Genomic DNA, 23,336 nt, shown 5'->3' with positions numbered 1-23,336 from the left:
AGCTAATTACCACACATTAGAGCATGACTAAATAAATCTTAAGTGCTGCTAATTGCTTGGCAGTGAAAACAATAACGGTGGTACTTGCCCAGAGGCTCTGTGGTAGCGAGGGGCTGGGGCACTGGGGAACGGGGGCCCTGGCACTGGGCCAGCAGAAGACACCAGCAGCGTCAGTCAACTCCCTTACCCCCTCTGCCTTCATGTTAAAGTCACACACCACTTGGCACTGTCACAACGTATGCCATATGCCCACACCCACCACATCCACCACCCAGTCCCTAACACGCTCCCTGCAGCCCTCATCAGCACAGCATAAGCCACGCATGACAGGCGCAGACAAGCTCAGTCTGTGTGTAGAGCCATCATACATCACTGCATTAATAACCATGAATGAGTAATGGCACAATTAAACTGGGTTGTTCGGACATTTACTTGTACAATAATAGTGTTTGCCAATCTGCAGCCCCCTTTGGCCTGGACTCCAGGACCATCCGACCTTAGACCTTCAGATGTGAGGGATGGAAGGAGTAGAAATGTCCTGCTCAGTGTGTCTTGGTCACAGTTTTTAAAAAATTATTGCGACTTTCTTTTTTCTTGAAATGTTCATATTTACTAATATGTTGTGATCCGATGGCTTTACGCTGTGCACTGTATGTACAGTATGTGTGAATGTGTTTGTGTTCGCTTGCCTCATAGGTTGCATTCTGCTGTGTGTGTGAAGAAGACGTTTCTACTGCCTGTGCTCCCTACTAGATCTGCTGTGGCCCGAAGGTATGATCAACACAGACATCCTATCTGCCGCTTTGGATGGGGCATCATAAAGCCTTTCACAGTGCCACAGCACTGACAATTCATTGTACTTTGTGAGAATAATTTAAATCACAAGTCAAACTTTATCTCACTGCTTCCAACTAGACTTCATTCAGACTAAATTCAGTCAGTGCAGTTACTAGACACCACCCTGTCTGATCTGGACTGAAGAAGTGGTACATTTTGTTTCATATCTTGACGTATCGTGACCAAGAAATGCTTTACTCAATGCTATAATCACACAAAGGAACTAAGTTTGATTTAAAGTTGGGAACAGTTTATTTCCCGGTACGCAGATATTTTATTTAGTTTGCTACAATGCCACCTGACGCCTTAACGCAATATAGTAGGTATAATCAGAGGAACAATATGTCTTAATTTCAGTCGAAGTCCATTAGCATAAAAATATTGGCGACCTGAAAACTGTGTACCCATTAAACACCTTCCTTTTTGCACACAAACATCCTATTGTTTCCCTTTTTTTCTTTTCTTTATCATTTATCTCTCATTCAGTTTTGTTTTCAATAAGAGCATCACTTTCCCAACAATGACAGTGATACGTTTCCTCTCCACCACTTCCTGGTCCTCCCTTTCCATCCTATACCAGCAGCTTCTCATTTGCACTGTCACTCTTCCGCAGTGTGTTATTGCTTTCCCAGGGGACTTGTGCGCTTTTGTTAGCTTTTCTTTGAACACACACAGCCTAATTGGTTGATTAGTTCAGGTTGACTGGCCTGTTAATTGAATACTAATTTAGATTTGATGTGTCTAATGAAGATCCTAATTTATTGTTTGGCACTCATCCAAGGGTTTGTTTTTTGAGAGTAGGAATCAAACAAAAAGGATGAAAGGAAAACAAGGAAATGATTCACTGTCTCAGTGCCGCTTTGATAGCACATGTATTAAATCTTTAGCTAAGGTGATAGCAAGAAAAGGTGCTTATCTCACTGAAATTAAGCTGATATAGACAACAGGAAGGTACCAATATGAGTGCAAGCCACTGGAAATGTGATCAAATGATGCAGCCTTTTATTATCCAGTGAGCAAAAATAATGGGCCTATTTATGTATAAATATTTATGTATAAATATGCAAAAACTCCAACACAAAAATGAAAACATTGTTGAACCGAGCTGCTCGTAAAGTGGGTGAATTTCTCTTGTTGATGCTGTCCTATGTAGAAATTTTGTATCCATAAATAAATATCAAACTCAAATATACTTGTCATTATAACTTACCAAATACAAATGAGACAGTGGCTGAGAAGACTGGTACTCATATTTACCCTCTACACTATTTTGCAACGTGAACCTTTAGCTTTAATTTTGCAAGGCTTCATCTCAGCGATATTTATTGCACAAACTGATTTAGGCCACAGACCATTTCATACTATTATTTATGAGGCCCTTGATTTTCTTATCAGTGCCCTATTATAGTGAAATCATTTTGCCAATAGAAATTTTAATAACTTATCTTTTTATTGTTAGCACAGTGTTTTATCTGACTTTCGAATACTTTCTAATCAACTTCAACCCTCTGTGAACAAACACACTCCTCTCTTTCATTTGAATGGACCCAGGATGGCAGCGTTGTGAGGCTACTGACATAAGAACACAGGGATGATAAGCTGAATCTCCTCAACTCTTTCCACAATGCAGCATCATCAGCAAGGCACTACATGGGCAAATGAAGCATGTTGTAGATGTCTTTGCAACATGAACTCTATAGTTAACTAGTGGTCATTGTGACGAAAGAAAAAATAGTTGCTGCCATGATGACGTTCCAGAGTTTTAAAATCCTGTCAAACTATGCAGTGTTCTGGTGTCCAACACGTGTTCTGTCACTGCAGCTAGACTACTAGTAACTCAGCAGTATTTTTGTCAGTGTGCCCCCAACAGTGCAGTCGCCTCTGTTGTGTAACACAGAGCTGTTAGCTGCTAAAGGTTTGCTACACAAAGTTTCCCTATTACTGTACGTACTACCACTGCATGTAATAGTTTGTGTTTGCTTTATAACGTTGCACATAGCAGTTATCCACATGACATGGTTGTGACAGTTTCTCGTGTTTGTCTCTTGTCTGTGCGACCATTTTTAACCCTTGATCCAAACAGAGCCTTCTGCAAATGATATATTCTATGTAGTTTACGTGGCAATGGTAATGAGAAAAATTGATGTTTGCTGTTGCTGCACTGAACACATAATCTGTGTGTTGTGTACACTGATCAATTTGGATTCAAGCAGACTTTGTATTGTGTTTATTTTTCTTTCTCTTTTGAACATCATCACTTGTACTGTACCTGCACTACAAGTACTAAGTACACTAAAATACAGTACAGTTACTAACATGTACTAATTTGAGAGCTGTGTCCCACTTCCACAGTATATAATCATTCATATGAGGTTTAGTGCTTAAGTGTAGTCATGTGACTTTGGAAAAAGCTACATTTTATTATATAGCACATTTCATTGTAGGGTTCATTGTGCTTCAGCTAGTATTCATACTGAACATACATAATCAATAATGTGCAAAAAGGAAAACGCAACTAACTAATACAAACTTAACGTTATTGCATGTTTAAAAATGATTCCTTGAATTTTGTCTAATTATAAAATGGAAGTTGCAGTGTGGAGCTGGAACACAGCCAAGGATGAGTACTGCCACAGATATTTGCATTGTGCATTGAACTGTGATGTTTAATGTTTTTAGGGTTTATTACCATAAAAAAACATTAAACATACTTCAAATCCATACTTCGCATCCTTAGTAGATTGTTCATTCTTTTTATTGAACAGCATGTTCATAGATGTGTAAACTGTAGAGTTTAGGCCTTTTCCCCTTAGTGTTTCCACACCAGAGCTTTAGGGAAAAGTGATTTCATGAGCATTAGGGAAATCCCCACTGGTTTCAGAGGGATTTATCAATCCTTCAAATCCACAGTTATGCACAGGAAAATCACATTTAAAATCAATCAATGGAAACTTTTTTCTTTTGGTATTGAAGGATGATCCCAAAAGCCTTCTGACTCCTCCTCCCATGCAGCACCGCTAAGGGCTTAAAATTAAATGTTCACGGTGATTGTAAAGGGTCCAGCCAGTGGTCCATCCAGTAATAGTTTCAAAAACATTTAAAATAAAATGAAAATTTAATCCAATCCATTGAATGGTCAGTATGCTAGAAAAAAAAGTCCCAAATCTAATTATATCCACATCAGCTCAGAGCAGCAACAGTGTGTTTTTTGCTGCAGTTTGTTCACCTTCTTGCAGCAATTTTCGTTGTTACAGATCATTGTTCATTATACAATCAACCTTGCCTTGATTATTAACGTTCCTGTTCCTTCCTCTGAGGGTGGTTATATCCAGGATGCCGCCCACCCCATGCCTAGGTCTTTGGTTTTCTCCAGTTTTCAGATTTGAAATAACAGCTGAACCCAGGATCCTGGTGCTGTATGTGTTAGGCCTTCTGTCCCGTGCTGGCGCCCAGGCGAACTGGTGTTCTATGACATTTTTGCCACTTCGGTTCATAGGGAGGTTTTTCTAGACAAAAAAAAGAAAGAAAGAAATTCAACAACTAAACTGTCACAATACAGTGAGTATTAATAAAGCTGTATCATTACTTTTTTCAGTGCACACCATCCATGAGCTGCATCTTCTGCCTCCCTTTCTTACTCAGTCCCTTTGATTCTCATGCAGTCATGCACACTTATGCACATGCAACAATGTACCTGAAAGTGCTACATAGCAGGCCAAACTAGTACAGGTAGAACCAATCACAGGTGAGGGAATCCCCCCCACCCCCCCCACCCCCTTTCGTGCAAACATACACCTTGCTTTGCACTATGTCTCAATCTGTCACTTACCCGCATACTTACTTAATGCAGTAGTCATTAGTCGCCCTACCCCCTCCCTTCCTTAATGAGAGAGCAATTACCATAGTCTTCTCCCCAGTCTCACTGGCCTATTGGCATTGTCCGAAACCTGCTTCCTCACCTGCCTTCAGCTCTGCGACTGCTTTTCTCTCAGATTCCCTTCTCTTCCCTTGTACCTCTTCTCCCTTTCACTGTGGCTGCAGACTCTCTCTCTTTCTCCTTCCTCTCTGCAGCCTCTCTCTTTCGCTCCTCCCATCTCTGAGCTCTAGGCTGCTCTGGGTTTTAGACGGATCACTCTCACAATGGTTGATCAATACAGGTATTGATCCACTGGCAAAATGTTTATAAAATCATTCTGGGCAGCTGCGGTGCAGCGGGGAGGGGAGGCGGGGCGACGAAAGGGCCAGCATGCCATGCCATTCGCCTACGAGGGAGCAGGCATGGACCTGATTGGCTGTGTGTCCGCCTGCCTTGCCAGGAAGAGGGCTGGCATAGTGTGCATTTCTTTTGTCATTGTTGCTTGGTATACCACAGCCCTCCCTGGCTTACGCAGCTAAACTTTCCAGACCACCAAAGCAGAGTACAGCAGTTTAACCATTTCACCGCTCGATGCTTAAAGCTGCCCAAGCAGTGGTACCCTCTCCCTCTCCTTTCACATCAGCCAAGAAATTAATTTGCATAAATTAGCGAGCTGCAGGCAGCTCCAGTCTAATGATCCACTGTCATTTTATTTCCCCTAGCTCCCCTCTCTTTGCAAGAAAACACTCATTTTCTTTAGTGCCGCCCTGGTATTGCCCATATGTCCACATGCCCAGTGCGAGAAACGTGTCACTTCAGAGACGTGTGCATTTTATGCACACACACAGACATATATACAGACACACACATAAACAGACATCACACGCACATGCTGTGGAGCCCAGCATGTGCAAATTTAGGGAAAATCATTGCCTGGGAATATGCAGAAGAACACCTATCCACAGCATGTCCCTGTTGTACTGTCATGAGAAAACAGGGAACCGTCTGGGGACAGGACATTCCTGTGGCTGTCGTCCTTGCCTCCCTCCAGACACTCACACTTTGAAACTTACTGTATATGAAAGGACTCTGTTCCAGTCTTTGTTATTTCATTGTGGGGATCATTAGCAACATTAGCAGCTGTGCTCTCTCTACAGTAAAAACATACTGTTGTGCCACTGGGGAATGCTACTGACAGGCCAATTAACTCAAACATTGTAGCATTTTAGTGCCATGTAGCTAGAAAGTTGATTAAAGTTGTATGGTGTATCAAAGACTCTGTAATCCAAGAAGTGGTTTTTGCTCATGTCTTGTTGAGTGATGATGTATGAGATGTTTCTGTACACAGAGAAGATAATTGCAATGTGAAAGGAGTGTGGTGTAACTTTTTCCAGAATCACAACTCTTGTCGGATCAGACTAACATCTGTCAGCCATAAGGCCAGGCAGCCTCTATGACCTACAGTCAACCTCACCCCTTTGGGGGTGTGTGGCTTTGTCTGTCCCCCTCCCTTGCTGGCACCTACCCTACACCCAGATGCCCAGACTCTGTCTCAAACCGCAAAGTCTGGGCCTGCCCTATCCCCTCTCCCCTCTCCCGTTAAATAACAGTGTCAAGCTAATTATGGGAGATGATACATATGACAGTCGCTGCCTAAGTTTTACACTCTTTTAATTAGCTGCAGCAGTTGCTTCTGCCTGGCACATGATGGAAAAGAGCTCCTGGATTTTCTTAGTGGTCCCCGGAATATGATGAGCTCACATGCATACGTATAAACATGCACTGACAGACAGACGCATGGCTCGACAAACACATCCAGGAAGTGTCAGTCACACTAACACTGAAGAGTGGTAATTACTCTAACACATCCAGAACTGGCCACAGCCCATTCATTACCATAACATGTTGTAATGAAGTTTAATCCCTCATCATGTTGTCTGTGGTTGGAGAGTGGTGTGTGGCTGTTATCCTCCACTACTCCAGATGTCTTGCAGGCTGTCTCTCTTCGGCGCTCGACTAGACCGAAGACATGACATTCAGTACTTTCACCTTTAGCCATTTCCCTCTGTTTTTATCTCTTCTTTTTTCCTTTGTAAATTCTTTTTTACTTCATCCATCTTTGTTTCTTCCTTCATCCCCTATCCCATTTTTCACCTTCTGTTCCTTCTTCCACACACCCTACTATCTCTAAGAGAGTGCGTTATTTATTTCATCTGAATGCAGGGGCTCTTTGGTGCATGCTTCTCACAGAAATCAATTTCAGCTCAGACAGCATAACCAAACAAAGCACTGCACTCGTTTCAGCACGGGCATATGTGTAACCCATCTCTCTCATTTTCTCCCTCCTGCTCCTTTATTGGAAGACATTTTGTTCTCACTCTGATGCCATTATGTCAATCACTGCAGACACGTGGTGATGTGTGAATGCAGCTGCTAAATGAGTCATGGCAAGCAATGATCATTAGAGACTGGAGAGTTTACATCTATGAATGTATATGTCAGTTTTGTTGCATATGATTGTCACCTTTCAGTTCCTGTGCATACATAGAGGTTTGTAGGTTTTTCCTCCATTTCACAGCTTTTAGGATACACAGATGTGTGTGTGTGTGTGTGTGTCATGTTTAGATCTGTTTTCTTTTATTCAGCATCTCGCAACCTCCTTTCCTTATTGCATGACAACATGAAGTAAACCAGTCAGCCACACTGTGTGTCCTGACACCTGTCGATCAATTTTTCACATGATGACCCCTGTCCTTCACCACATTAATACCCAGAAGCATTAATGTTATGGCTGCTTAGTGTTTATACAAAAGGCCGGTTTGTCCTGCTGCTCAACGGATAAGGAAGACGCAAGCTGCCAGCTCTCATGTATCCTTTTCTCTGCCAGCCATCCTCTTTGTAAAGCAGTTGAGACCACCAGTTAATGCAGCCGCTGGATTGGCCTCTTTCCTGGCTCTGCTTTTATTGATTTCAGCCAGACACAGAGACAGACAAAAAGAAAGGGCCTTTTCAGGAAGAAGTTAAATGGTCAAGTAGCGGGTGGAGGGTGGCTTTCACCACTTTATTGACGAGGTGGAAAAATGTCACTATTATGGAAGCCCTTGCAGCAGATAGCGAGCTGATTGGATGAGTGCCCCCAGGTCAGAGTGGAGCACGTTCCCCCTGCAGCCAAACGAGAGCAAATGAAAGGGCAGAGGAATCCGCTTGAACTGGAGGTGAGGTTTCTCTCTTCCAGGCCTCTCTTTAGGCAACACTTCTCTGGGTGTATACAGCAAAGCACTTGGAATTTGGACTGAGGGCTGATCTCTGGTGGACTCCTTCCTTCTGAACTCCCTCCTCAAAGCATTCTGGGTTCACAACATTTTATAGCTTTTGAGATTTAAATGTTTCACATGTTACACAAGCCTATGATACAAAGATGTTGGACCCGCACAACATTTCTATAACTACAGCTCGATGGCTAGTGTTCATAAAAGTGGGTGAGAGATGAGGAAATTGATGAGAAAAGCAGAGATTGGAGGCGATGATTACTCAGATCACATGGACAGAATGGCCGACTGCCTTGAGCGTGACACATGTGCACCGATCAGCCACAGCATTAATTCCACTTGGTAGTTTTAATGTTGTGGTGAACAGGGGTCAGTGAGGGCACTCTGAGCAGTCTGCAGGTATGCAGTCCCATGCACAGCAGCTCGGAGGCACTGTGTGTTCTGACACCTGTCGATCATGGTCAGCATTTATTTTTTCTTCTGCTGGCTGACGTCCACCACAACAATAAAGCTACAAGGAGGTATTGATGTTGTGGCTAATCAGTAAATGAGTGATGCTAATGCACACATTTGTGCAAAAAAAGGATATTATTTTTAAACCATATTTGAGATCGTGTTTAAATATGCACAAGTATAAAGTCCAAAGAGTGTGGGGGGGAAAAAAAGAAGAAAAAAGTCCAGACCAGATGTGCTGTACGATAAGGACAACCGGCAAATTTAGGATTATGACTGCCCTTTAAAAGTTGGAAATGAAGAAAAACTTTATTAGAGTGAAAACAAATGAAAGAAAAATGCATGATGACGTATTTGCAAAGAGAGATTGTGTATTCAGTAGATAAAAATAAAATCGGGCTTCTAACGGCCTCTGACAGAGATACAGTTGTGAGTCCTGACAAATGGCCAAGGGTTCAAATACAAGCCACTCTGAGGCCCTGCCTGCTGACGTCAATCAGTCTAATTAGCCCAGCACATCATCTGGCTGGTCCCTCCTAGCAGCACAAGACAGACCTCTGGAAAGGTCAGCATGCCACAGCAGAGACAGAGCAGTGCTTAATCAGAGGTGAAATGGTTTCTCTTCCAAATTGATTCCAGTTCGGATCAGACAAGAGTGTCTTGTGTTGTGCCAGTTAAAGACGAAAGGGAAAGGTGGCAGGCACTTTTAATAGGGCTTTTAAAATAAGATATTAACAAATAAAAACTGCTCTGGGGACATCTGGACTGGGGCCCAAAGACCAGTGGGTCGCATGAAAGGTCCGTCTGTCTGTCTCTATCTTCGTCTCTTGCTGGTCTCTTTCATCTGTTTTCCCCTCTGTGCATCGCTTTTTCCCCTTCTCTTTATGAGACAGTACACATTCACATGAGGAAGCAGATACTCAAATGAGATGAGGAAATTCATGCACAATCTACAGGAAACTTTTTTCCCTCTACATTGTAAAAATTGTAAAATCACTTTTATAATGTTGACACAAAACAGTATGAAATAAATATTTTGTCTTCACTTTCGCAAAGTAAACCAAGTACCATTAACACCGGACCCCTGAGGCATTATATCTTTTTAGACCCTCTTTAAAACTCTTTTTACAACAGGCTTGTCACAACCATGTATACATAGGAGGAAACATCTAGGCTCGCCCGCACCCACACACACATCTGCACACTGCACATTCACCAACTCCCTTATGCGGAATGCATAATATATGTAATGAAATAATGTTTCCAGTGGGGATGGTTGTGACTGGGGGATGGAGATGTGTAGTGAATATCAATGTGGCTCCCCCCAGACTCCCTGGTTCAATTGGTGCGATGGTGGGGGGTAAATGAATATGTGGGAGTAAGAGAAGCATTATCCCTCTGCCCAAAGCTACAGTGTGGAGTCCACACAGAAAGAGGAGGGGGTTCTTCACTGGCCCACTCGCTCATTATGAACTTAAGATTCATACATTCTAACTGATGGTGTGTCCCCTGCATCACATGAGCAAGCTGGATGCTAAAATGATTGAATTCAGTGGTCTGCTGGCTCCTCCACATTGTCCCATGCTGGCCACTTTTAATGGGAAAGTGTTGGAATCTAAAGCATGTGGCATTTTTGCATTGCAGATTACAATAGATAGCAAATATGCTGTGCATGTGGTGGCGGGTTTAACCATGCCACCGACACTAGGCACATGGGTCTAACCTGCTCTACACCATAGCTTCACCGCGAAATCTCAATGAAAATCAATCGCATTTTTTCCGGCGCCTCACCTTGACTAACTCAAGTGAGCTCATCTGTTCCATCTTGTCAGAGTTAAAATGCTGTGTCTCTGTCAGCCAGGGCTTTGATCTTTTAAACATTACCATTAATAATGTTTTCAGCATCAAAATTAATTGCTTTGCTACTGTGTCCTGCTCTCTTCATCCTAAGCTGAAGCATGCATAAATCAAGACTAACTACCTTTGTCTTGAAATATTGAGGTCAGGAATTTGGGATGAGACCACATTTGAATGTGTCCAAGTTGGCGTGTGTGTGTGTGTTGCAACTACATTACATGACTCTACTTACATGTATGGTTTCACATACATCTGGTGGAAGATGTCTCATATATGTTGGAAAATAAAGGAAATACTCATATACGAAGCACAAAATCCACAGTGCAAATTTATGTGTAGACATTTGTGTATGGCCTGTAGGGATTAAGGGTACTTTTCCATGGCCTTAACTGTCGAAATTTGAGCAAAAGATGCGTGAGTATTTGCCAGAGTAACCGGTATGCCGTTCGGACATGGCTATGCTGTTTTGCAAAGAAATGTGAAATATTGTATCTGTCACTGAGTTAGCTTTGGGATGGCGTTCATTGCAGGATGTGGTGACATTTGAATTAGTTTGGATTAGACGCTAGAGAAGTATTTTTGTGACTTCCAGATGTTCTGTTATCTATAATTCCCAGCTGTGTTCTGAGAAGTTAAATGAGCTGGAAAGTTTCTGTCCAAGTTCTGTTATACTCATCAAACTCAGGGAAATGTAATTAGTGCCTTTCTGAGTTCACATTGCCTAGCAACTCACTCCTAAATAAACAATAAAAAAAAATTGCCTTCCATTTTTATTTAGCCACACCTCTTATTTGCCAAGCGCCTCCTCTTGAGTGGCTTTGGCCCTACCCAGTCTCTGGGGTCCTGCAATGTGAAGACAGGGTGAGGAATGTGTGAAGCATCCAAGGAAACATGAACTGCTATTTTCCCACAAGTATGAAAAAACAGAGGCCATGGCTGTGGAATCTTTCTGATGCAATCAGCTAGTGGGATGGCGGATGAGCAGTTGGGATTTTGACATGGCCTCAGGTCAGGGTGCTGTTAAAGCTGTAGTCTTACGGCTATAAAGACCTAAGTTGGACCTGGGTGGGTTACAGAGCTGCTGACGATTGTAAAACCCGATGAGCAAAACTGGACTGAGAGATGGCAGGAGTTTCTGGATGGCCCCGTTTGGGAGCATTCCATAGTTCCAGCTATTTCATTTTACTTGACATCTGTGGGGCTGCCTATTAATTGTTTGTTGGCCAAACCATCATTAAAAGAGCAGACAGCAGGGTGGCTTTTACAGAGACGTGAGACAGAACAGAGAGCTGAACAGGAGAGAGGATCACTGAGGTGGCCCCAAGAGGCCCTTCTAGAAACCTAGATGATTACCACACTAGAACTGCCTCTGTAATTCTTCATACATTAAGACACAAGGTTGAAAGGAATTCCCAAACACAAAAACAGAGCAAACTTCAATAAGTCTTTCTTTCTTTCCTGATCTAATTATTGCTGCCCCCATAATCGCTGTTATATTCATCATAGCGCTCAGTATTTATAGGGTCTGTTTTCATCATAGTAATAATGTCACTCTGGAATTCCCATGCAAAGAGAGAGAGGTGGGGGGGGGGGAGAGACATGCATCACAGAGTATGTAGAGGAAGCTGCTGGAAATAGGGAAGGCTGGTTCTTGGATCGACATATCATTTGATGTTACGGAGGCCACAACAATGCGATGGCTCCACTACCTCCCTGCGGTGTTGCCTTGTTTTGTCTGGACTTTCCCCTGGCTCTCCTCTGTTGAGTATGCAGATGAACTGGCTTCAGCCCTAACCTCTGATCCTTGTCTGGGTCCTGGAGCTGGCATTGAGCCTGCCTCACTGTTTTTGGCCCCTGCACACTTGGAAAGCCTACAGAAATTTCCCCATTTTTCTTACTTTAGTATCAACAGTCCTGCTGTTCTTTAATTCCCTCTTGCCCATTTATACCAGTATCATATATGGACGCAATCAAGCACATACAGCAGTTGTTGTTTCACGTCCTGGTTCCAGCAGGTCTCTCTGTTTTGTTTTGTATTTAGCTAAGTGCTTGATACACATTGATCTCATGGCTGTTGACATAGAGTGGCATCTGCTCCCCTATAAGACAGAAAGTATTAAGTTAAGTATTTACTGACAGAGGGCCCAGAAAGAGCTACATCTAAAGTCACTGTTGCTGCTTGGACCATTTTCTGTCCAACTAAAACAGTTGCAACTGTAATTTTGTTTAATTTTGAAAATGCTGATTTGCTTTAAAAAGCAGAATTTCAACGGTCCGAGCCACTTGAATTATCATAATTATTATGATTGTGAGAGAGTGCCAGTAAAAGTTAGGAAATAACATGGAACAGATAGAGAAGCTGAGGTCCCCAAAGGATTAGTTTGATTTCATTAATGTCAACGATTTGATTCCCTTTGCATCCTTTTGTTGTTGTTGTTGTTGTTGTTGTTGTTGTTTTTGTAGTTTTTCTTTCACTTCATGCTTAGGGTTCTTTTGTCTTAAGTCTCTAATAATTATTCTTTCGTTCTCTCTTCCTCGCTTGCTTTCTACACGCCCCAACTCTGTATCCAGCTCACTTACCCTGTTCCCTCTCTCAAATCTCCATCTCTTTCTGCCCCCCTCCACCACCAGCCCACTCCCTTTCCAAAGGAGCCCAGTGCCTCCTGTTCTCTGCCCCCACAATGTTGCTCCCAGTATTTGGGTATATATTTAACACCCACATGTGAGGCCTGGTGAAAGTGCCTGGGGAATGGAAAGGAAAACAAGCATGCCCTCTCTCCCGGCCCTTTAGTGCTGGTCTGCTATAAATACCCCGGGGTGGCGCGCCAGTTCCAGCACCAGTGGCATGGGAACTTCTCTCCCTCCTCTGGTCCATTGCTTGGCCACTTAAGTCCAGTATGGGAAGGCTTTAGCCAGCAGGCCGGCCCGAATGGTGGGTGGGTAATTAGGTGTGTGCACTGTGGGCGACGTAGGGAAAAAGGATGGGGGTCTGTGTACGGCAGTGGTGGTCTTCCTGTTTGTTTTGTCTGCTCCTCTGAGGAGCATCTCTGTGTCTTCTTCTTTTCTCCCTTCCCATCATCTCCCTTTTCAAAAGACTTCATGTATACTGTATTTATGCTGTTTTGCCTTATGAAGATTCTATGAATATGTGCTTTTCAAACAGCTAAAAAAGAGATCCCCTTTTCTTCACTGCGGTGAAGCGTTTGTTATGTTACTCCCCCAAAAATTGATTTAGACTTTTCAAAGGTTTGTTCTTCACAGTGCTGTCTCTCTGTGTCGATGCACGACAGGCTCAGCTCATATTTTCAGAGATTGAGGTAATAGTTTTAAACTGACAGACTAAACATCTCTCTCCTCGGCTGTTCCACTTCTACAGAGTAAATAGTTTTATATGTGCAAACACACACACACACACAAACTGGGTGACTGACTTAGTCTAATGATTATTTCTTTTTGGTTTGTGGGGGTTCAGGAGAATTTGCTGGGTTGTAAGTTTATGGATATGGGCATAGGGCCTGTAGAGCACTTTCTTACCTTCTCTGCTTTGAAAATTTAAGTTAGCCATTATAACTTTGTATACAGTTCAAGCCAGGCAGGCACACACTGTGTGCTTTTGGAATTTTTGGGTTTATTTCTACCGATAGCCACTGTAAGTTACAGATTTAGTCGTCAACAGACTTGATATAGATTTTTAGCAGTTGATTTTGCCAGTTCCTCTGTGAGCTAAAAAAAAGTGCTAGTTGAGATCAAACCTTTTTGTTTGGTCATTTAGCAAACAGAGCCTACAGATTAAATGTCTTTGTGTTGTTCCCTTTTTTCTCCTCACACCTCTTAGCATTCTCACTACGTCCGTTCTTTTCTCCCTCTCCCTCCCCTAATACTCTCCTTTCCTCTCTCCCACCCCTACAAGGCTCACTTGTTATTTTTTCGTACAAGGTCCTGTAATTAAGTTTGACATAAGCACAGGGATTAAATATGCGGTTGAGGAGGGAGAGAAAGGAGCTCTGTTACAATCTCAAGGCCAGCTGTAAAATGGAACCAGATTGCGACACTTGGAGTTGGAAAGTTTGGGAAAGGTGCCGAGACTGGAGCTGTGTTCTACCAACAACGGGATCTGGGTCTTTCTCCAGCTTTAAAGCTGCCAAAAGTCTACTGAATCCCTGGCCAAAAAAGCTAATATTAAAAATCCTTAGGCAGAAGACTAACACTCCGTCCGATCCAATGATGTTTCTTTTTTCAGCTTAAAGACTGCCAGCTCCTCCAGCTAAGTATTAACTATTGTCTGTCCAGCCAGATGGCTGAAATCTTTACCCCAGCCAAAATGTCTGCTGCCAACATAAAACTAGAAAGCAAAATATTAGCAAGTTAACTGCTCATTTAGGATCTATGAGCATAATGTATAGTCCTCGAACAAAAACAAAACCAATTTGTCTGCAAGTTCATACTCACAGTAGTTATCAGACCCAGTGAAGCGAAAATTGTGATTAAAACCAGATGGTAACTTCGTAAAAGAAGTGAAAAAAAGCATACTTTTAATTTAAGTTTACAGGTAACCAAATTAATCTTACAAGTGAAGACAAAAAGTGCAGTCACACCCATTACCTCCCACTGATGGCAAGAATGGAAAAGTGATTGTAACAGCAGCAGGAAAAACCATTTCACATGCTATCACTCAATCACTGACACCAAATATAGAAATATAGGCTAAGATCAGCCCCCAGTGCACAGAGCGTGTCGATAGGATTTTCTTCTGTTCTGAACTCTGAGAGGTCTCACATGGAACTTTGCATTCTTAAATAACTCTGGCAAAATGCTTTAATCTTAATGAGTCTGAACAGCAAATCTCTCATCTGCAGCAAAAAGGATTAGGAATGCAGAAAAAAAAAGACTGCCGTTCCACTTTGATGAATTGTGTTTAGAAAATCCCTGGGCATGAAGTTCCCCCCAATGAACAAAGCGTTAGGCTAGAACGGATGCTTTTAAACAACACAACTTATCTGAGAAAAACAGAACATGCATTTAAGTGAAAATACAAAAGCAGAGCTGATTTGACTCTTCTGCAAATGATAAAAGTGACTCACTCTTTTCCTCAATCCACTTAGCTATTTTTGGAATCAAACCTGGAGTAGCTTTGCACAAATTACGTGTATTGTGTTTTCAGTGCTTCATCAGTGGTGTGTTTATTTACTCTGCGTGATGCATTTTGCCACTGTTAAGCATAAATAAATGAATTCATAATTTTTTGTTTTTTTTTTTACACCTCTCGGTAGAAGCACTTGAAATGGGTGACGCAGTGATGAAGAAGGGAGTTGATGAACAGAGACAGTGAAGTGCCAAGAGGTGTTGCATTCAAAACCGCAAAAACTCTGCTGCTTCCAGGGTAGTTTGCTGTGGTTTTTCTCATTACTTAAAGAAGTGTGAAAATGGAGTTACTTAAGTAGGCTATTATGCAGAGGTGTTTATTTGTATTTGATTAATACATTATTGATAATATGTTAATGTAATCCAAATCAAAGCAATTCAGCGTTTACTTGATTAATTATTACTCTGTGGTGTAATTTCCCCAAACAGTCTCTCTGAGTGGTAGGGGTTAGAGCAGTAAGCCTCTGGCTAGTTCAGACTGCTCAAACTACAAAGAGCCTTACTGCACTGGGACCTGCTCTAGGTACCCCCGTTCCAACCCCCCACCCACCTTCCCAAATGCCCCCAGGCCTTTAGAAAACTACGCTGGCTGGTTTTCACCGTATTTATTTTACCTTTCCTCCCAAATCAGCGCTCCCTTTTGTTTCCCGTAATGGACATAAAAATGAGATACTGCCGATGCAGGCTGGACATAGGATCCATATTAATGAGAAACATCGTAATGCTAGTTATATTTCTTTCTCTTGTGGGTTTTTTTAACACATCTTAATAATTTTCTCTGGTCTCTGTGTTGCAAAGTGTCAACGTCTTGTGTGTGTGTGTGTGTGTGTGTGTGTGTGTGTGTGTGTGTGTAATGTAGTGTAGTGATAAATATTACCATGCACTTGACCTATATTGATCCCCCTGTAGGATGTATAGCTACTCCACCACGTTGAGCCTAAACATCTGGCCACCAGAGTGTTTCTTTGAATGACAGATAACATCTGGGAAGTCTGCTGCTATCACAGGAAACAATGTTCCAATCTCCCCCTCCCTGCCCCACTATCTCGCTTCAGTCTCTCCCCCTTGTCCCCCTTTGCCCATGTCCTGCTCATAAGCACATCCCTCTCATTGATTTCCCATTAACCCTTTCTAGACTGTGAGTAGCTGCCCACCCAGACACGCAGACACCACTGGATTGATTAACAATGTAATGGCATCACTGTGGTTGCCCGTTCTCATCAGTCTGACCAGGTCTGCAGGTCGGTCCAGTCCATGTCTAGGTCTGCTCCCACATCTTTCTCTCCACTTGCTATTTGGCTTTCACAGTATTTTCGGACATCCTGAGAATACAGTGAATACATCAACAGTAACTTCCTTCACTCCTCCATTACTTCCTTTCTTTATTTCCTGTTCCCTATTTCTCTTCCTTCCTTTGTTTTTCTTCCCTTATACCCCACTCTTTCTTGTTTATTTCATCCTCCAGCATGTTTGTCCTCGTCATCCTCTACATCTTCCTCCTCGCCTCAGTTCCCTGTTGATATTCACCTGGCATTCAGCCTCGGGTCACGCATGTACAGTAAAACCACCATCTGAAGCGCTGCTTCTCACTGTTGCTGTTTGCTTTCACAATACCAAGATAAAACATGTCTGTGTATGTTTCTTTGCCTGTGTACCGATATCTCACTTTATGCACGTGCGGTTACGTGCTGATTAGTGTCACTGAGGACGACAAATTACCCCTCGTTTCACAGAGGGGTCTTAGATGAGCTGTGATCTACATGTTTAGTTGCATCAAAATAGCAATGCAGCCTCAGCTTCAATTACTATGAAAACAAACTAACTTTTGCCATGGATAAGAAAATTAAACTTGGTCTGTGTGTGTGGGGGTGGCTGTATTGATGTGTGCTTATATTTAGATTTTTTCTTTTGTTGTTGAACAGACTGTGTGTTCAAATTTATACTTACTGTATATAAAAGGAAGCCATCCTATCTGTTTTACTATATATTTCCTCACTCACTTTGGCAGCTGCTTTGGTGGCAGAGATAAAGTAAATGTGTTTGTTAGGTTGTGTTTGTGAACCACAACGGAGGCAAGTTAGAAAAAGCCCTTCATTTAAGCATGGCGTGCCTCCATCAGTCCTAGTCTCTGATGTACAAAGAGCCCAGAGGAAGGAGCTTCACAGCTGTTTGTAAACTATGAGAACAGGAAAGGTCAACAAAGTAATGCAGTGCGTTTTTTGTAACGCATTTTCATCTCTCTCTGTTCCATAGTGAGACAGCAGGGCTGCGCCCTGCCTCAGTAATACTGGTGCATTTAAATTACTGTTCTTGCCTGGAGAATAATGGTGAAAGCATAACCCCATTGTATTCTTTGATAAACTCTGGAAAATGCATGGTATAAGCTGAGGAAGAGGCGCGGTTTAAGGGCACAATTGCCTTGCAAATTTACCATGGCAAAGTTTTTTCTGAGGGAGAGAGAGAGAGAGAGAGAGAGAGAGAGAGAAACAGTAAAGAATAAAGTGGTGGGAAGAAGGAGAAATGTTGAATTGAGGGTTGAGGGAGAAAGAAAGGGGAGAGGGAGATGGAGAATCCAGCATGTGGGTAGAGTAGGGGGGTCTGTGTTGCAGGGACATGTGTTATCTCTGGGTGCAGAGGTCTTTGTTTGCAGGGCAGAGAGGTATAGATTTCCTCTCCATGTCAGAGCCTTTATTTTGGGCTCAGCACAGAGGGGACAATAGCAAACTAATCCACTACTGAATCAGGATTAATATTCAAGCTGCAAATATTAATTCACAGCCAAAGAAGGAAATGCAGAATGTGTCAAAATGCTCAAACAAATAAAGAACAACAAAAAAAAAAAAAAAGCCCCAGATCCTTGACCAAAAATTCTATCCCGAGTCTTTTATATGAGTGCATTATTTTTACTGGGTCCTACAGTCTCGTCTCAGCATTCTGTTTGATTTCTGTATTAATCTTCATAATGATTTTCTATAGAAGAGTGAGAGCTTGGGGAAACTGAAGAGCTGCATGTTGTTTTTGGCTATTCTCCTCACTAAGCTCTGGATTTAAGATCTGGATTTGAATATTTATGATAGAAAATAATAGAGGTTATAAAAATAAGTCCCTGCAGAGCTGGGCTGTAAGTTATAGGGGTAAGCAATGCTTCCCACATCAAAGGCCAGTAGTCTGATGCCTGTAAAAGCATATAGCTCTCCATCACGGCCCACCACCAGAGTGCTCATGAGCACCCAGAATTGAGTAAAATTAAGTGATTTGGTTCACTTTAGTTTTGCCTCCCTCCAAACAAAAGAAAACAGCTCTGCCACTGGGGTGAGATCGTTTGACTTGTTTCAAATATAGTTTACTTGTTTTGAGATTGAAACAAGTGACATCATTTGTAACTGACAGGTGGATTACTACTCCAGTCTCAACATAATATCACTTGATCCAAGAAAATGTTTTAAACATGCTGGTTTGCATTTGAAACAAGTGACACTTTGCCTTCTGTTTGACAGTTTTTTCATTTTTCATAGAATACTTAGATGTTAAGTTTCAATACCAGACTTATGATGATGATATTTTGGAGATCTGTGGAAACGAAGTGCTCTCTGTTGTACTCCTCTTCGGTGTTTCACTAGCAGGGCAGAGCGACCTGTCCCAAACGCACGAGGAGTTAACATGGGCAAGGCTGAGCCTGACACTGCTGTGTTTCATAATACACTCGTTGTATGCCGATAGTGCCGGACTACCAATCCATATTTGTTGAATCTATTTAATGTAACAGGCCACATCTGTTAAATTGAGACGTTACATTTTACCTACTGGTCTCAAGTTGCTCTTTTGTTTATTTTTGTCCCACACGACTGTGAAAGGAGGTTTAAATGAGGGTTTTACACCGTATTAGTACTTCAGTCCTGTGCAAACAAGCGAGCATGCATGTCCACACCACACCCACACAAGCACAAAAATCCCACACCAGGGGGTAGAGGCCTGTTGTACGGTAACCATTGTGGTGTTCAAAGGGGCTTCACAGAGGCTCTAACCATTGATAAGGTCTAATGTGATGAGGGACTGTAAACTTCATCTTTTATACATGGCAACATAATGTGAAAGGTCAGCTTATCTTAATCCTCAAATCTGCAGCGTCCAGGCCCGTGGCCCAATTTCATGAAGTTAAAGAAATAATCTTAGAGTCTATTCTGAAGACGGCTCTTATTATATTCTCCACAAGGTCCAATCAGAAGATATCATTAGAGTGTACTATGAATGCACTGTAAGGAATGATTATTTCTTTTTTGTAATCGACCCCAATCATATCATCGAATCAGCTGGACTGTGTGCTCATGGTGAGAAGCTTTATTATGTCCAGTGATTAATCATCAAGCACTACCTTATCCCTCTTAGACACAGAGCACACTGCTGGGAAAGGAAAAATGGGAAAACGTCACCTTCATCAGCACAATGCTTACCTGATTTTTCATACTAGCTCACCCTCGCCAAGAGCCCTATACGGTAAAATTCTGTTGACTCTCTTGGACTCCGTGTAGAGGCTAATCAGTTTGGTACCAGTGGAATTGTGTTTTGCTCCATTCATTGTTTTAAATGTGCCAAACCATTCAGATTTTTGGAGGAACATTTTGTTTGTTAACGCTGTGATCTGGTTTGGTCCAAAATTTCACATTTCCTAAAAATTAAGTAACAGTGTGTCCTTGTATCGCAAAACAAATTGAGGACAGATTACATAGACAATCATGAGGTGGAAGTCGCTACAATATTTCATGAATTAATTCAGGTCATACAGGGTTCTTGTCTCAAGGCCACATTTGGGCAATTTGTTGTTTGGGAATTCTTTGTTCTCTACTGAAAGTATGTCAAATGTAGACAGATTGTGAAATATTTATTCCTTGACTGCGGATCATATTAGAGCGTTATTGTTTGTTTCGTTTTGTATTCCTCCCCTAATTTGCCAGTGGTACACTTTCTCGGGAAGTCTAACAAACGCACATCAACTTTAACAAAGGTAGACCCCATCCTGTAGACTTAATTAGAAGGAAATTGTAAACAGACGTATGCCTTTCTTTTACGGATTATCCATACTTTATGACTGAATGTTTGAAGTTATGAAGGATTCTGAATCAGCACAGTGCGAGTGGTGCTCTTATAGGACATTGTTGTCTTCAATTATTTTCAAATATTCCAGTCTGTAAGAGGCAGGGATCATTTATTATTTAAAGATGCAATCGTTGCTGTTTATCTGGGATTTTTAAAACCGGGTTATCTTTTCACATAGTTTTTTTGATTAAAAGGAACAAAGTGTAATAAAGTGCAGTTTCAAATAGATGCTTGTCTCTCCAGCGCGAGAGCTCATCTGCCATTATTGTGATTTAATATGAACGGTGCCAAGCTGCTGCCGAGAGACAAGATCTAACGAGCGTCAGGGATGCTTTAGTATGTACATAAAGGGTCCTCCACAGACACCAGGTGGGACAGACGCACACACACGCACAAATACACATTAGTTGCAGACTAACAATCACTCATATCTTTAAGCATATGTTTTAGCTTTAAGATGATTATGAGAAAGATTCATAACTAATTGTTTTTGCTAGTTTTTTTTTTTATGGAGGGTGATTCGAAAGAACACTTTAAAGCACCACAAATAATAATAATGATTGTTGAATTCACGAACGATTGTATCCTGATCTGTGTGTCTGTTTAGAAGAGAGCAGCAAGGATCATCGTCGACCTGCAGGTCTACATTCAATTAAAGTAAAGTCTCGTCGCTGTTTAATTTCACTTTGCTATAATGTCCTTTCATTTCTCATTAAACTAGTCAAATGCAGAGCTTCATCCCCCAAGAGTAGACCCTTTTCTGTGTTTGAACAGCAGCGATCCTTCTGTCCTGTTCTTACTTTCCACTGTTCTTACACATATTGTTTTGAAATCCCAAACTTCCACAACTCTTGTTGTGTCCCTCTTATGGTCACTAGTATCCACTCACCCCACCATCACTCTTGTTACTTCCAATACTTAACTTTACACTGAAGCCTTTGCCCTTGAGACCCGAGTGTTGGGAGATTAGTCCAGCCTCAACCGGAGTAGACAAAGTGCAATCAATACCTGATATAAGCAGTCCGCCTGGGTCAGGTGACCTTGCTGTATGGCGCCCAGTGCAACTCCAGTAAAGTCCTTATAAATTCTGGGTGACTGACCCCTGACGACCTGGGCAGATAAGGTCAGTCTAGTCACAGTGACCTAGAGCCAAAAGGCCAGTGTCCAGTCAGTCTGGTTGTCCTATAATGAAGTGGTCAGTATTGCCTTTCTGTCACTCTGCAATTACTGGGAGAGATATGGAGCGATAGATAGGTGCTGAATGCACAAGGAGGCAGTGGCCACAGAATTACATTCACGAGGCAAAGGACCAGTAAAGTGACATGTAAACTACTCTAATGTGGACTAGTAATGACAGAGAGCAAGATGGATCGAAAGGTGTCTGACAACTTCAATGGGACTGCATTACTGCGCGGGCAGGCGCAGGAAGCACTACTGTACAGCTTATGTCCGACAGCTGATCCTAAAAGTCTGACGATTTGCATGTAATGACAATCACACTTTAGATAATAATTAAATTTTTCTATTTGCAGAATTATTTAAATACTGGATGTGATCAACAATCCTGATTATTACAGACTTTATAATGTATGTATCAGGGCTTATCCAACATAATCAACTCCCTAATGTATTAATGGCACAGGTGTAGGTACACCTGTTAGAGAACTGACCTGGTTAAAAGACAAACGGATTGACATGTAGGCGGAGGTCACGCTGCCTGCACAAATACAGGCCTGCACATGTCACAGTTTTTCTCCCATGGCCTGTTGTGCTCCCCGACACTGGTCAGGGGCAAGGAAATCCCCAAAGCCATCCAGCTGCTGCCATCAGAGACTTTCTGCATTCTTCTCTCTGCTAACTATTTAGTTGTCAGTGATTTGGTTAAGTGGAATTGACTTTTATCTGCGGTGTGCTGTGGGGCTGCCACTGGCAATTCAGAATCCCCCTTCCTCAGTTCCTGTCTTAGCTTGGTGTCACATCCAACACATTGCTATTGGCAGCTGAGCCAGGCCTAATCAATAGCCCAGGTCAGGGATGGCCCGCGGCTCTGCTGTGGGTGGGCTATTGATCCGACACACACACACTCCCACAGGTCGCCCTGACAAACCGGGAAGTCGTGGCCTTGGACGAAGTGAGAGACAGTGGAGGAGAGACGACAAATTAAGAGTGCTGCTTTCAGCCGGCTGCAAGTGCTGACAAAATTCCGTCATAAAAAAATAAGTTATTTATTGCTTGGCAAGTAATGTACTGTATACTCTCTGTTTAAGCAGAAGTAAGATGATTCCGAAAAGCTGAGCACACATTACAATCAAGATTAAGAAAAAGTGCTAAACCCAATCAGATGCGGGCCCTCGGTAACCACACACAACCTCTGCCCTGCCTTCTTCTCTATTCTTCTTACTCATTCTTCTTTCTCTTTCCTGTGTGGATCCTCTATTGTCACTCTATCAGACCTGTGGCCAATGAGCAAGAGTCATTGGTTATTTTTGTTGCAGTTTTAAATGTTGCTCCCCAAGCTCCTTATCAGCCCCACAATAAAAACTCTTGGGAGCAATTAAACATGGGCTTTGACTCAAGTCAAACCACAGAGGTAAAAATAATCGTACAGTGTTTCCAAATGGATGTGGCTTCAAAAGAGCTATTCAGTTATCACAAGCCGTCTGTCTCTCCTGCCTGTATTCCCAAACTAAATCTCTGTCACTGTGGAACTATTGGAACATATGACAATCATATTTACCCAGCTTCACAAACCAAACCCATGTGGAATTCAAAGCCTTTTTTTTTTTTTTTTTTAACATGTTTTTTTTTTTTTTCATCGCTGAAATTGA

At 42.1% G+C, this 23,336-nt stretch overlaps 1 protein-coding gene across 1 annotated transcript in view; it reads left to right on the top strand.

Moving 5' to 3' along the window:
* The first annotated feature begins 704 nt into the window (after positions 1–704).
* zfhx3b (zinc finger homeobox 3b) overlaps positions 705–23,336 on the top strand; it is a 169,568-nt gene continuing 146,936 nt past the window's right edge. The window contains exon 1 of the mRNA XM_067485311.1: positions 705–771. The gene's annotated coding sequence lies outside the window, so the exon portion shown is untranslated. The remainder of the gene's footprint in view (positions 772–23,336) is intronic.

The sequence above is a fragment of the Channa argus genome, chromosome 2 (assembly GCF_033026475.1).
Source record: "Channa argus isolate prfri chromosome 2, Channa argus male v1.0, whole genome shotgun sequence".
In the NCBI taxonomy this organism is placed as follows: Eukaryota; Metazoa; Chordata; class Actinopteri; order Anabantiformes; family Channidae; genus Channa; species Channa argus.
Note: the sequence above shows the minus strand (reverse complement) of the source record. Positions and strands in the feature narration are given on the sequence as shown.